Raw genomic sequence first — 14,968 nt, 5'->3', positions numbered from 1 at the left:
AATGGAAAGCTCTTGGAAAAATGCTAAATGTTAGCTATTTTTAGCAGTGGGCTCCAACCCCCCAAAGGAAGCCTCAGTAGGAGAACAGAAAATCAGGGGCAGTCTGTAACCTTTGACAAACTCACTTGTGTCAAAGCAACCTCTTGGCTCCACCACAATCCACTTGGGAGGCTGGAGACCTAGACCCCAGGGCCACTTGTTTCTAACTCACTCCTTCTGTGCCCATGGGTCAGTCCCTTGCCCTCCCTGGCCTCATCATCTCCATCTGTCTCATAGGGACTGAACTGGATGGTTTGTCAGGGCTTTATTCCAGCTCTGCCCCATGGTGGGTTCATGCCCAGTGGTGCATGGCAGAGGCAACAGCCACAATGCCACAGGCCCAGCCCATGGCCCAGTTTCAGCCTTTCTGGAGCTGAGAGAAACAGCTGGAACATCCTCTTCCCTCCTCCCCATCACCCCTGGAGCAGGAGACTGTCAGCAACTCTCCCATGGCTGTCTCTTCTACTGGCTCCTTGGGTGCAGAGAGAGTTGGGGCTTCCAGAGGCCTGGGAGGGGATGCTGGAGAGAAGATTCGTGGTAAGCTCTTTCCCTCTGGGCCCTGCCTGTCAGACCACAAAGCACCATTGTGTCCATCATGTCACCACAGCTGCGAGGGGCAGGGAGAACAAGAGGAAGTGAAGGCTCTGAGTGGTGGTTTCCCGCCCAAGGTATGAGGACTTGAACCCAGGACTACCAGAGCCCAAGTCCACTGGCCTGGGATGTGAAAGTCTGGAGGAATCAGACACAAAAAGAGTCCTCAAAAGTCCCCTGCTTTCTCTCTTCACACTTTTGCTGAAATGTCACCTCCTTGATAAAGTCTAAGCCAGACCCCCCCTGCATCCTTACCCTTCTAATTGTGCTCTATTTTCCTGTTTCCTGCAGCTCGAATCACCTTCTAACATGATTTATAAGTTATTTATTATGTCTAGCATTTAGTGTTTGTCTCTGAGATGGCAAGGAGCTTCGTCCATGTGGTATTTTGCAATAGCCCCAGTGTCTACAACAGAGCCTGGGGCTTAATAGGCTCTCAATAAATATTTGTCAAAAGAGTGGCACATATGAAAGTGACTCAGAATAGGATGGTGGAAACTGCCTCTTAGCTGGTCTCCTGGCCTTAGCTGTCCACACTGCTTTGTGGCTGTGGATGACTTTCCAAAATGCCAAGCTGACCAGGCCCCTCCCCTGCCTCCAACCTCTTCAGGACTCTTCATCAGCCCTGAAGTGAACACCAAACCCCTCACCCCTTCATGATTTGGCCTCCTTACCCATCCAGCTTCATCTCTTAGGCCACCTGACACACCCCCTGCCTTCCAACCAGAACAGATCATTTGCAGCCTCTCCAAAGTGCCCTGGCCTCACCTGCCTTTGTGTCTTTGCCCATGTGATTCTGTCTGCCCTCTGGCATCTCTGCAGCCTGGCAAACTCTTAATCATCCTCTACCCTTCTCTCACTCCTCGTCTTGGACGAATTTCTTAATGAGATGATGACTTAAATCATTTCCTGACTCTAGCTGATCTCCCGCTCCCCACCCCTGGCTGCCTCTCTGCCTCCCGAAGACCCTGGAGAGGCCTGAGTTCCAGCATCTGTACCGTAATCTCTAGTCTCCTTGTATGTCTTGCTCAGTGATTCAGGAGCCCCCGAGGGTGGGGACGTGTGTTGCCTTAGTTATCTGTGTCCCCACTGTCCAGCCACAGTAGCTGTGTGATGGATGCATGCATGAATGAAGAGGGGTCTACAAAGGCATTAATGAACAGCCACTGGTATCTCAATTTTCAAAAGCCCTAAGGGAGAATGAACATTTCCTTATGGTAGGATTGCTCGGGCTAAAACATTGTGTTCTTTTTGCCTTGGGCTAGAATTATATCACCTCCATGAGGCAATCTTGGTTAATCTTATGGAAAAACCAATCATATCTCTCATCTCACTGTCTGCCTGCCACCTCTGCCTATCTTACCTGCCTATATCTATTTATCTGATCTGTCTTCTACACACACATAACTGTCTGTGAACTTGCCTTTCAACTATTTATCAGAGGCATATGGTGGAGTGAGGGTACAACTCTGGATGGTGACCATTCCTTCCCAGGTCTATTAGGCTGTATGACCTGGAGTGAGGCCCTTAGACCCTCTGAACCTCAAGTATCTCATCTATGAAAGAGAGATGGTAATAATGGCCCCTTTCTCATCGGGTGATTGTGAGATTAAATAAGCTAATTCTCAGTAAGCACTGGTAACAGAAAACATTCACTAAATGATGATGCCTCTTGCAACAGTAATTTATATCACAAGTTATTCATCAAAGGATTAGGGACAGCTGAACAAATGCCATAAAATAGAAAATGATAAAATACATACTTGAGAGAAATCAAGATAAAGAAAAATAAGGTAGGAAAATAATAAACCAGAAGGAAGACTGACACACACACACACAAAAAATGCCTTCTATAAAATTCTATAGTTACCAGAGCCTGCATTTGGCTCTCAGCTCCCCTGGTAGCCACATAAAAGAGGGAAACATCATCAATTATAAGCTTCACAGCATCTGTAACATAAAAATAAACCAAGTGTTCCAAGGAAGCATGGCTTTCCCTGGTCGGAAAAGAAATCACATCTTTCCCCTGGCCCTTCACAAAGAGGACCCTGGGAGAAGCGACCACCCAGTGTCCTTAGTGACATCCCTGCAGCCAGTGGAGACCAAGCTGACTTTCTCAGAGTGTTCCCTCCAGCTACCTGCTGCAAGGACCCAGGACAGTTCTCCAAGAAATACAAATAAATAGTAATAGCCACCATTCACTAAGTACTGGGCACGAAATCCCCCCCAAATCAGCTCAGGAGGTGAGCATTGTTATTATCCCCACTTTACAGATGAGGAAACTGAGTGTCTGGTGAAATCACTTGCCCAAGGACTCACAGGTGAGACGTGATAGGGCTAGACACATAGCCCCTACACTCTCTTCTTGCCTCCAGAAAGACCGCAATCTTGTGCTCTAAGTACCCAGCCCTCTGATGAGCTGTCTTAAGCTTAGAAAAATAAGAGACTCCAGGAGATAGGTAGACAGTCTGCTCTACAGACAGCCCACCATAAATATTAGTTCTCTGGAATGAGCTCTTGATAAGACTGGGGCATCAGGGGCTTCAAGGCTGAGTTATCTGGGAGGACCACAGAGTGCTGCAGTGATGCTGGGCAGAGCCCTGGGCTTGGCCGGAGAACCCAGCAGAGGGGAGGGCTTAGATGGATCAAGAAGGCCTAGGAGCAATTCTCCCAGAGAGGCCCAGAGGGTCTGATGAATTCAGTGTTCCCCTGAAAACGGTTCAGAATCTCCTCCAATGTGCAAAGTTCTCCGCCATGGAGCCGGGCCTGCAGCCATCTCTGTTTGGAAAGTTTTCAAAGCAGGCGTTACCAATTGCCACTGTGGCCATTTAAAAACTCTCAATAAAACACCCCTAGAACATCTAATTTAGGCAATATAGCTTCTTGGTGAACCCTCCAAGATGAATTAGTTGCAAATTGCACCCCCAGGTAACTGAATGATTTGACCTGTTGTATTAAATTGTTGGTGAGAAACCAATTGAATGCTGGGGGCTGTCTGCCAATGCTGATGATCTGGGGTTTTGGGTAGTTGATCTTAAGCCCTGCTTTCTGACAATAATTAGGCAGTAGGATCAATTGTCTATTGCAGTCAGTCCTAGAGCATGACAATAAAACCATATCAACAGCAGTGAAAAAAGACTGAGCTTTCTGTTCCCATTTGCAGGGGGCTGAGCCCCGGCATCTGATTTGCCCAGAAGTCACATCGAGTCATTCAAACTCAAGTTCAGAAGAAGCGGGGTGGGGAGAGAAGGTAAAATCCACACACCTCTCAAATGTGGTATCTGATTTCCCAAGAGGCCAGCCTTTCCTGCTCGTTCTGCTATATAATTTTTTAAATACAGAGTGTTTGGTAGACAAGATCTTTCAAAGCCTTTGGATTGAGCCCAGAGGGAAGAGAAGTGGGGAGGAATAATTCAAAAAGACAGTCCTAGGTGGTGCAATGGTTAAGGACCACTGTCTTAGGGCACCTCGAAGACCCCATATAGCCTCATGAAACTGGTCAGATTTTAAGTGTCCCTCTAAACCTCAATCTCCTCAAGACGCCCACACATGCACACACAAACCCCGCTTCTCCAAGTGCTTACTTTGAACCCCCTGGCTTTGGAGATGAGTTAAACACCTGGAGAGTCGGGACCTGTGTGTGTGGACACGCAGGGATTTATCTTATTTTATTTTATTTTTTGGTGGTGGTGGTGATGGCAGTGGTGGTGGGGAGAGGCCATTCCCAGTGGGGGAAGCTGCCTAAGCCAGGGCTTGGAAGCAGGTGAGCCCCTTTGGTGTTCCGGAAGCAGTCATTCCATTCTCAAGGGGATTTGTAATCTGAGGAGGAGGAGGGGTGGGAGAGCATGCGGTGGCAGCTTCAGGAATTTAGACTTTATCTGGTAGGTACTTTGGAGTCCCAGACTGTTTCTAGGGAAGCAAAAAGGCCAAGTGGTTGAAGCCAAATTCTGGAGTCAGACTATATAGATTCAGATGATCTTTCGGCACGGTACTAGCTTTGGAAAGTTGCATAGCATTGGTGTGCCTCAGCATATTCATCTGTGAAATGGGAATGACATCTGCAATGCTCACTTTAAAAATCTGTGGGGGAGATGAAATAAACTCTCACGCTCGAAATGCTCAGAACAGTGCTTGGCACACAGCAGCCCCTCCCTTGGTGTTAGCCTTTTGGATTATTAGCAGATTGGATGGAGACAAAGGGCTTCCTCTGCTCCAGGCATGGTCCTATGTGGTCCTATGCATTCGGTCTTTACGTGCATGCTCGTCCTTACAACCCCATGAGACAGGTCTAATTTTTATCCCCACCCTACAGGGGAGGAAGCTGAAGCATAGGGAAACTCTGTAATTACCCTGGATCTGGAGCTGAAGAAGGTCAGGGTGGCTTCAGTGTAGAAGATGAGGGTAGGGTGGGACCAGGGAGGATATGGAAGCAGGGGTCTGAGTGAGAAACTGCATGACCAGGACACTAAGAACTGTGGCAGGAAAAGAGCAGAGATGGAGGGATAGTGTGGGCCCCTGCTGCCCAGGGGATGCTCAAAATCTCGCAAGGCCTGTCTGGGCCTGTATTAATCTCGAGGTAGTTGTGTCCCAGAAACCTCATGGTCCTTCCAAAACACAGCAGGTCTCAGACCTCACAGGGGGCAGGACACGAGGACTGAGCAGCCCCATGGGTTAGCCCTCTGGCTAGGACTGTCCCAGCCAGGATGGGGATGCGGAGGGGATGGGAGGAGCTGTTGGAGCCAGGGGCCGCTGACTGAGTCAAAGCCTTTGTTGGTCTTCTCATCCAGGGATCTCAGTTTACTCAGCAATGAATTAGGGAGGTGGCTCCAGGGTATTTCTGAACAGCATTGAGCCAAGGCCCACCCACACCAGGGGAGGCAAGAGCAAGAGGAGAGGAAGAAAGAAGGATCAGGTGGGGGAGCAAGGGGATGGGGGACACACTTCCCCAGCCCTTGTCCTGGCCCGTGAGAATCAGGGTTGGGGGGTGGGGGGCCGGCTACCAAAGGGACACATGACTTTCCCTCAGGAAAGCTGGTTGAAGGCAAATCTTTTCTGGCCCCCAGCATGAATTCCCACCCCTGCCCCTGCCATCCCCTCCCTGGCTCCAGGCAGAGAGCCCTTTCTGCTCAGGCACCCAGGTGAAGAATGAACAAACAGAAGCAGCTGTGCCCTGTCTGGGTGTCTTTGGGCCAGGTCAGAGTGGGGGTGGCATCTGGCAGTCCTTCTGATGCAGCTGTGGTGGGAAATCTCTCTCACCCAGAGCTGTCCACAGGATGGCAAGTGGAAGGGGTTTTCCTCTGAGGGTTAAAAGACCTGAGGCCAAGTCCCATATTCACCATCACCTTCCCACATGGATGTGGGCAAGCCTTTTCTCCTCTCTGGTCTGTGGGGTTCAGAAAAAGGGTCTCAGCTCATTTCCGTCTAAAAATCCATCACAGTGACTCTGTGCCCTGTTGGTGGGTCACATCCTCATCCAGGCATCCAGGACTGACATGGTCCTCAGCAGATCAGAGGAAGGTATGGAGAGAGGAGGACATTTGGAAGGAGAAAGCCCTGAGTTTGAAACCCTGGCGCTGCCACTTAAGCCCTTGTGACATCACACCAAGCAAGCCCTGTGGCTTCTCAGATGTACCATGCCCCTATCAATAAACAGGGATAACACTACCTCCTCGCAGGAGGATGGTAAGGAGGGTTTGGTGAGGTGATACATTCGGAGCACCCACAATCACTCAGAAATCACCCTCTCTGCTTAGCCTGCTGCATCTCAGCATAAAATGTTGCTGGGCCAGCCTGGCAAAGTAGGGGCTGATAATGGCCAGGAGGCTGACCAAGACTGGAGAGTGGGCAGAAGGCAAAGCTGGGAGTTTGGATGGAGATGGAGAGGGGCAGACAGGGCCTGAGGAAGGGGAGGTGGAAGAAAAGGGGAGCCTCTGAATGGGAAGGAAGGGAAGGGGGGGGCAGAAGAAAGGAAGTTTATTATTCTTCCTGCAGACCAATCATGGGGCTCCTAGAGTGTCGAATTCCAGCTCCTGCAGCCAGATGTGACCTGTTCCTGTTATCATGGAATATTAATCAGAGGGACCCTTGGGTAATTGGGGAGTTTTGATTAGAGAAATAGCCCTTACAATAATAAGCAGGCAGGGGCCTGGGGAAACCCACCCCCACTCCTGATCGCCCACCTCTTAGGCTCCATACTTATGAGGTTCAGGGACCCAGATTGAAAGGTTGAGGAGTGCAGGGAGGGGAGTGGTACCAAAAGTGGTTTGGGGGACCAGGATTGGACCTGGCAGGCAGGGGGGTACAGGGATAGGTGGCCATGAAGGGGAGTAGAGACTGAGAGGGGTGTGGCCTGGCACTGGCCTGGCTTCACTCACCTCCCCATCAATCATCACATTAGCTGTTACTGGGGCTTCCCTCTCACCAGCCCCCTCCCAGTCAGCCCTCAGCCGGCAGGGCTGCCTCAGACTCTGGCCTTGCTGGGACCCCAGCTCTGTTGCAGGCTGCACATGGCCCCTGAGCTCTGTATATTTAGATGGTTAATGAATCTTCCTGTTTTGCTGGGCCAGACTAGAGTCTGAGATGGAGGAAATGAGGGCAAGAATGGGGAGGAGGGGCCGCACAACTGCCCCAGGCCTGGAGTTCCTCTGACCACAGGGAAACCAGACGCAAAGCACAGAAATAGCCTCGGCAGTTCAGCTCAAGGGATCCAGGAGGTTGTCCCAATCCTCACCCTCACTCCAAGTTCCCAAGGGACCAAAAGGTGAAGAAAGAAGACCCGAGTTCTAGGCCTGACTCTTGACTTGCCCTCTCCTGGGCCTTGGCTTCCTCTTCTCCATGTTGAGGACACTGGACTTTCTTTTCACCGAACTCACTCAGCTCCTATTATGTGCCAAGCTCTGTACTGGGCCCTGGAGATTCAGAGAGGGAAAAAAAGTAAATAGAGCATAGTCCTTATTCTTGAAGAGATCGTGGTCTAATGATAGAGGCAGTCTTGCAACTATTTCACATGGAGATAGTAATTGCAATAACAGTGTTGACTGAATGGTCAAGATGTGCCAGGCCCTGTGCTAAAGGCTTTACATGTCTTATCTCATGGCATCTTCTCTATGACCCAATGCCATTGGTGGCATCAGCAGCCCCATTTTACAGATGAGGAAACCAAGCTAGTAAGAGGTGAAATAACCCAGGTAGCCTTCCAGAAATGCTGTACAGCTTAAACATCACCAACCTAATGTGTGTAGAAAGAAGCCATTTAGTGTGGCATCTCTGTGGTTTTTTTGGCCATGGGGTGCAGTAGCTTGATGCAGGACCTCAGTTTCCAGACCAGGGATTGAACCCCAGACCACAGTAGTGAAAGCACTGAGTCCTAACCACTAGACCACGAGGGCATTCCCTAGTGTAGTGTCTTTCTTTCCAATAGTACCTGGAAGCTCCAGTGTCTCTGCTTTGGATCTGGGCCTCTGGCTAGGGATGGGCATGGATTCCTGGTGGGAAAGGTGCTCAACTTATTAACACATTTATCAGCTCTTTACTGATGCCAGTTTCTCTGCCCCAAAGGAACACACATTCTGATGGGAAGTGGTGGCTCCTTACATGGAAGCATACTTGCTGCTTTTGACAAAGCAGTTTTGCTGACAACATCCCATTCTCAACAGATGAAGAAGAAACCCAGGATTTGAGAGAAGAGATGAATTATTCAAGTATTAATGGCAAAGTCAGGCCTCAATGCAGACCTCCCGGCCCTGACTCCAAGCTCCTGCAGACTGGGTATTCCTCCCCTTGGTCTTTCTGGAGTCAAGGCCAGACCAGCCAAGCCCTGGGCCTTGGCTTGAGATAGAGGGAATGAGTGTAAGAATGGGGAGGAGGGGCAGCACAACTGCCCCAGCCCTAGAGATCCTCTGACTACAGAGATCCCAGGCCCAAAACATGGAAAGAGCCCAGGCAGTTCAGCTCAAGGAACCCAGGAGGCTGCTCACAACCACTGCTGTACTTTCACTGGGGCCAGAGCAACTCAGGCTGAGGCTGAGGCCAGAGAATCTTTGGTCATCGAGCCTCCAACTCAAGTGGCCACCCAGAGACCAGCCCGGACTGGACTTGGCTGCCTATGGCTTGATGACAGGAACAAAGGCTGCCTCCAGACTCAAAGGCTCGCAAATGACACCTACTGAGTAATTACCAAGGCCGTGTTGTCAGGGCTTCCTGTGTGTGCCTTCGCTTTATCCTCACTGCAGTCTCAGAGAATGATTGCTACTCTCAGCCTCATCTTATGGAAGAAACAACCATGAACACAAGAGGAGTTTAAATAACTTCCTCAAGAATTCAAGCTAGAAAGTGGTAAAGCTGGGATGTAAACCCTGACAGCCAGTCCAGAGTCTGGGCTCTGAACTTCCACACCAGATGGCCTCTATGGCTATGTGGCTGACATGAGGGGCACAGGCCACAGGGCCCACCTCACCCTCTCCCTGTGCTGGCACCACCACCTCACTCCCCTCGAGTGGCAAAGTGCCTAAGTATTTGGACTCTGGATTCAGTCTTCTTGAGATCAGGCACATTCAGGGTGGTATGGCCATAGACCAGGCTTCTTGAGTTCAAATCCTTGCTCTCCAACTTCCTAGACATGTGCCCATTGGCAAAGTACTTTCCCTCACTGAACCTCCATTTCCTCATCTGTAAAATAGAGCTAATCTGGTTCTCCTTCAGATAAGAACCTCACTGAGGTGTTCATGTGCATAAGCAAGTGTTGAACATGGTGCCTGGACTATAAGTACTCAATAAATGTTTGCTTTTATTGTAGGGTAATATAATAAGGTATTAACTCTGCAGATTGGCTAGACAGTAATATGAGCAGGTAGAAGGCAGGGACAGAACCCTGGGATGATGTTCCAGCCCAGCCAAACACATTCAATTCGATAAACGTTTCAAAGGTTCATTGATATTACCTCTACACTCAGCTCTGTGCTGGGCCCCACTCTAGAGGAGACACAGAGACAAATAAAACACAATTTCAGCCCTCCAGATGCTCACATGTAGTGTGGGCAGAAGCACCGTGGAAGCTGAGAGCACCAACTTCACGTGGATCTGGGAGTCAGAAGTGTCTATGAAAAATCCTTAGGAGTTTGCAGGCCAGGGACAAGGGGATGGGCATTTCTGGCTGATGGAAGCGCATATGGAAAGGTTCAGGAGTTCCTGTGGTAGCTCAGTGGTAATGAACCCAGTTAGAATCCATGAGGACACAAGTTCAATCCCTGGCCTCACTCAGTGGGTTAAGGATCCAGCATTGCCGTGAGCTGTGGTGTAGGTCGTAGATGCGGCTCGGATCTGGCATTGCTGTGGCTATGGCATAGGCTGGCAGCTACAGCTCCAATTCAACACCTAGCCTGGGAACTTCTACATGCCACAGGTGTGGCCCTAAAGAGAAAAATAAATAAATAAACAAATAAATAATCGAGGTGTAAAGTGAATGTGGTGTGGAGGGATTGAGGTGAGAAGCTTAAGAGATGCAGAGTTCCCTCATGGCTCAATGGGTTAAGGATCCAGGATTGTCACTGCTGTGGCTCTGTTTTCTGCTGTAGCACGGGTTCAATCCCTGGCCCAGGAATTTCTGTTTCTGCATGCCATTAGGGCAGTGAAAAGAGAGAGACAGAGAAGTGGGAAGAGAGAGGGAGAGAGAGAATTGGGGGGAGAGAGAGAGAGAGAGAGAGAGAGAGGGAGGCAGGGGCCAGATCACCCAGGGCTCTGACTCTAACCACCATGCTGAGGAGTTGAGGAATGATGGATAAATGTGAAAGGTAAACTGAAATTGACAAAATCAGATGGTGTTTGAAAAAAAAAAAAAAAAAAAAAACGCTTTGGCTGCCGTTTTGCAAGAGAGAGGAACAGATGGAGGCAGGGAGAGCAGTTGGGAGGTGATCATCATAGCCCAGGCAGGAGATGAAAGCAGTTTGGACCAGGGTGGTGGAGTCTGTGGTGGTCAGAAGTGGGCCCAATCAAGAGATGCTTGAGAGGCTGAAGGATAACCTGGAAGTTGCTAGTTCAGGCCCATCTATGACAACACCTCAGCTGAGCTGGGAACTGACACCTGTGCTCTATAAACTGGTATCTTTTCCCCCTTTGGTGTTTATTTTTATTTCCTTGCAAAGTTCAATTCAGAAAATTCCAATCTTGTTTTTAGCCTAACTGAAGAGAAGGGAGATTTTTCCAAACCCCAGCTGGGATCTTGGTTCCCAGGTCTTCCCAGGGCCCAGGCTTTGCTGGTGGCCACGCCGGCAGAGCGATGCTACACAAAGCAGGGAAGATTTGTGCTGTGTGCCTAGAGCCCAGGAGAAGGTTCGGCATGGCTTGGCAGGTCTGCTGTGGGGTGGGTGAATGAGGGCAACTTGATCAGGATCGAGGGCCTGGAGGAGACAGGGTGTGCACAGAGAGAAAAGTGAGCAAATCCTGCCTGTTGCCTGTTTCAAAGGAGAATGGCTCCCTTCCCTGGGCAGAGCCCCTAAGTCATGGACACCTCTGCCCTTTTCTTTTCTGGATTCCACACTCCCAGGCTCCTCTGAGGGGTGCCTTGGATGAGTGTCTGCTAGAGGGAGGGATCCCAGAGCCCACAGTCAACATCTCTGGGTGGGGGGGGGGAGGAGGAAATGGGAGGTTGTGATGCGAAGAGTCAGCGGGCTGGAAGTCAGAAGACCTGGGCGAGGGCCAGTCCTGGTAAATTCTCTGTGTGACTCTGGGCAGTTCCTTCTTCCCTTCTCTGGGCCTCAGTTTTCCCATCCATCCAACCAGGGGGCTGGACTAGAAGGTCTCTAAATGCCCTAACAGCTTGAAAGATTCCATTCTCTTCTCTGAATCTGCCCAGGGGGAGGCCTTGGGGGCTGGGGCACTGGCAGGGGCTGAGAATTCCATAGCAATTTGCATGTGAAAGCATGTTACTGCCATGGCTATTAGTGTGTGTGTGGGGGGGGGTGCTGAAGACAGGGCAGGGACAGCTAACCGTCAGGCTGGCCAGAAAGGCCCTGCGGCCACCGGGGTGGGGGAGGGAGGGGGAGAGCGGAGGGAGACCCTGGAGGTGTGCAATGGAGGCTGGACAACCACCTTGGGTTCCCAAGGAAGGGTGAACTCCTCGACCTTTAGAGCCCCACCCAGCCTTGAGAGATGCTTGATCCTGGGTCTGGGCACCCAACCAGCAGTTCTGACCCCTTCAGGCACCTCCAAGCTCTTGTGTCCAGGAGTGACTTTCAGAGCTGTGCGAGGCACCACAGGAAAGGGAGGAGGGTGAACTGATAGTGTGTTTTCTTTTCCAGGTCTGCTCTGATCAGGCCTAAACCTCCCAGGACCATAGTTTCCTCAATGTTAGAATGTGTCGTTTTGGTAACTGCCTTGCATAAACTTACATAGTTTGTCAATATAAATACTGTTTGTTTGGCTCACTCGCACAAACTCCTGGGGATTCTGGGAGAACAAAGCAGCTGTGTACAAAGAAGGCACACAGCTGTGGCCTGGGAGGAAGGGGAGCTGGTCCTGAGGCGTGGCTCTGTCAGCACTCCTATGTGCCCTTGAGTAAGTCACTTCCAGAATCTGGGGTCTCAGTTTCTGAGGGGTTTGGTCTGGAAAGAAGCTCTCAAGGAAGTCCTGGCACTACCATTTGCTGGCTTTGGTCCCTCAGATTCTACTGAACTGGCATGAAGGTAGCGAGGGAGGCCACCAGCTAGTCCTCCTGAGAAGAAGGGCTCTGGCCAGCAGAATCCAGCCGGTGGAGAGTCTCTGGGGCAGGGTAGTTTCCACAGTCTCCTGGGATCCTGGAAGCAAAGGAGCCACCTGGAGCTTCTCCTCAGGGCCCTGGCCAGAGAAAGGGGGAAGCTCCTCTCTCAGAAGCCAGCTTTTTACCCACTGCCCCTGGGGAGGCATAGGAGTAAAGGCCACACATGTCTTCTAGTTTGGCTTTGGGAAGTGTATATCAGGGGTACATTTTGCCCAGCCCCCAGCCCAGATGCAGGTGAGGCTGGAGGAGGCAGACTGGGACTGGGGCCTCTGCTGAGTATGTTTAGGGATTTTGCAAAAGGCCAGCTTTGGACAGTGATGATAGGAACAAGCCAGGCTTTGGGGCCACTCTCACAGTAAGGGTCCCTGGGAAGCCCAGCCCCAGAGCCAAATTGCCTCCTGCGTGCCTCGTAGGGGAAGCAACAGCTACCATTTATTGATGCTTACTTCGTGTCGGGCAATCGACGCTTGTTAAAAAATGGATGAATGGCAGTTCCCGTCATGGCGCAGCGGAAACGAATCTGACTAGGAACCATGAGGTTGTGGGTTCGATCCCTGGCCTCGCTCAGTGGGTTAAGGATCCGGCATTGCCATGAGCTGTGGTATAGGTTGCAGACGTGGCTCAGATATGGCACTGCTGTGGCTGTGGTATAGGCCGGCGGCTACAGTTCCCTTTGGACCTCTAGCCTGGGAACCTCCATATGCCACAAGTATGGCCCTAAAAAGACAAAAAGAAAAAAAATGGATGAATGAATGCAGGGAAGGCTAACTTTCGCACCCAAGCTTTTAATCTCTGTTATCCTCCATTCTGCCGCTCACACCACTGCATAGTTTAAGAGTTAACTAGACACTTAAAGGCTATTCTAGAATGTGAGGTTCCTGGGAGCAGGGACCTTGTCTATCCTGTTCATCATTGTACCCTAGTGACCAGATCACCAACTGGCATATAGTAGGTGCTCAGTAAATATTCTCTGAATAATTGAAGAAATCTAATCCCATTCCTCATAACCCAGACAGGCATTTGAGGCCCAAAGAGGCAGGAACCTGCCTGCGTCGGATCAAAAAGAGCTGGCATATGCTCTTCGTCTCCAACTGCTCAGCCTGGGGTTCTTTCCCCTGTATTAAAAGGCCCCACAGCAAACTCCTCCTGCCCTTTCGTATCCCTTCACACATTCCTTATTCCCCCCACCCCCAGCTTTCCCTCTTCCCTTTCTCTTTGCCAGCTGGATAATTAACCATTGGAAACAGAACCTATAATTACTGTCTCCCCCGTGCCCTTAAATTGCTTTCAGTTTGGGCTCTGTGACCTCTGTCCTGGGTGGGGGCTGGTCTTCCCCTCAGCAGCCTCCCAAAGGGGGAGCCAAACTAACAAGCACCAGCTGGGGCCCCAGCCCCCCAAGATCTGATGGCCAGCTGTGCAGGAGGCCGGCGGCAGATGGGTGAGGAGGGTCCCCCAGCAGGCTAGGGCTGACTCAGCTGGGGTGTCAGTGGGACTGTGACGTGCCCAGGCAGGACAGGAGGCCAGGCAGGCAGGCGGGCCGGATTTCCAAGAGTGATTGATGCCAGGTGGCCAAAGGGCCGCTTGCTCAGCAGGGCCCAACCTAGGATGGTCCCAGTAGGGCCTGGGCCTTTTCCTGGGTTCTTCAGCTCACCCCCATGCCTCTGCCTAGAGGGTGCCAAGCCATCCACATCCTGGGTGCCTCAGGAAGTCCTCCTGAGAGCTTCAGATGGACCAGGGTAATAAGTCCCAAGAGCCCTGGCCTTACAGCTCCACAAGGCCTTGTCCCTTCAGGGAAACTGAGGCCTGCTTAGCACCTGCCCAGCTTGGCTTCGCTGGTGATCTGGGCTCAGCCTGTGGAGGAAGCCAGGCAGCCCCACCCTCACCTGGGAAGCATCCTCTATCCCTGACTCACCAGGAGTTTGGGCCCAGCTGGGACCGGAAGGAGAGCTGAGGGTTGGGCAGGTCTGGGGCCCTACCACAGGAGGCTCACACCTCCTGCCTCCAGCTAGCTTAGCTTGGTCCCTCCCTGACCCACACAGAGGGTAGGGAAATGGCAGGGTGGGAGTGGCTCCTGTTCTTCAAGATCCCCAAGGAAGCACGCTTGCTCAGTCTCACCTGCAAGGGGGCAAGGAGCATGGGGGTGGGGCAGGGAAGAATCACCCTCAAGCAACTTCTATTTGCTCAAGGTCTGGGCTTGAAGCCTAGCTTGAAGCTGGCTTTCACTTGATGCATATTCTTGGGCAAGTCACTGCCCCCTGCAGGGTCTCAGTTTCCTGTCTCCCAAATATGAAGCAAAGAATTCTCCACCTTCCACTCTCACAAGGAACCTGATGAGATTCAACGAGATCAAGTGTGTGCAAGCGTTTTTTTAAGTGGCAGGCACTGTCCTGGTGAAGGACGCTCTGCCATAAGGGGCTACTGAGCAGCGCTGCGTGGCCAGCACTGTGCGGACACAGAACTCAGACAAAAAGCAGCCACTGAGGCCAAACCTTCTGGGCTGTTGGAGAGGCTGCCTCATTCTCAGCTTTGCCCTTTCCCAGACAGTTTTTTTAACTTCACACTCCTGCAGCTACTCCCAAGGGGCCC

This window comes from Phacochoerus africanus, chromosome X, assembly GCF_016906955.1.
Source record: "Phacochoerus africanus isolate WHEZ1 chromosome X, ROS_Pafr_v1, whole genome shotgun sequence".
Classification (NCBI taxonomy): domain Eukaryota; kingdom Metazoa; phylum Chordata; class Mammalia; order Artiodactyla; family Suidae; genus Phacochoerus; species Phacochoerus africanus.
The sequence above is the reverse complement of the archived record's forward strand: the minus strand, read 5'-3'. Positions refer to the sequence as shown.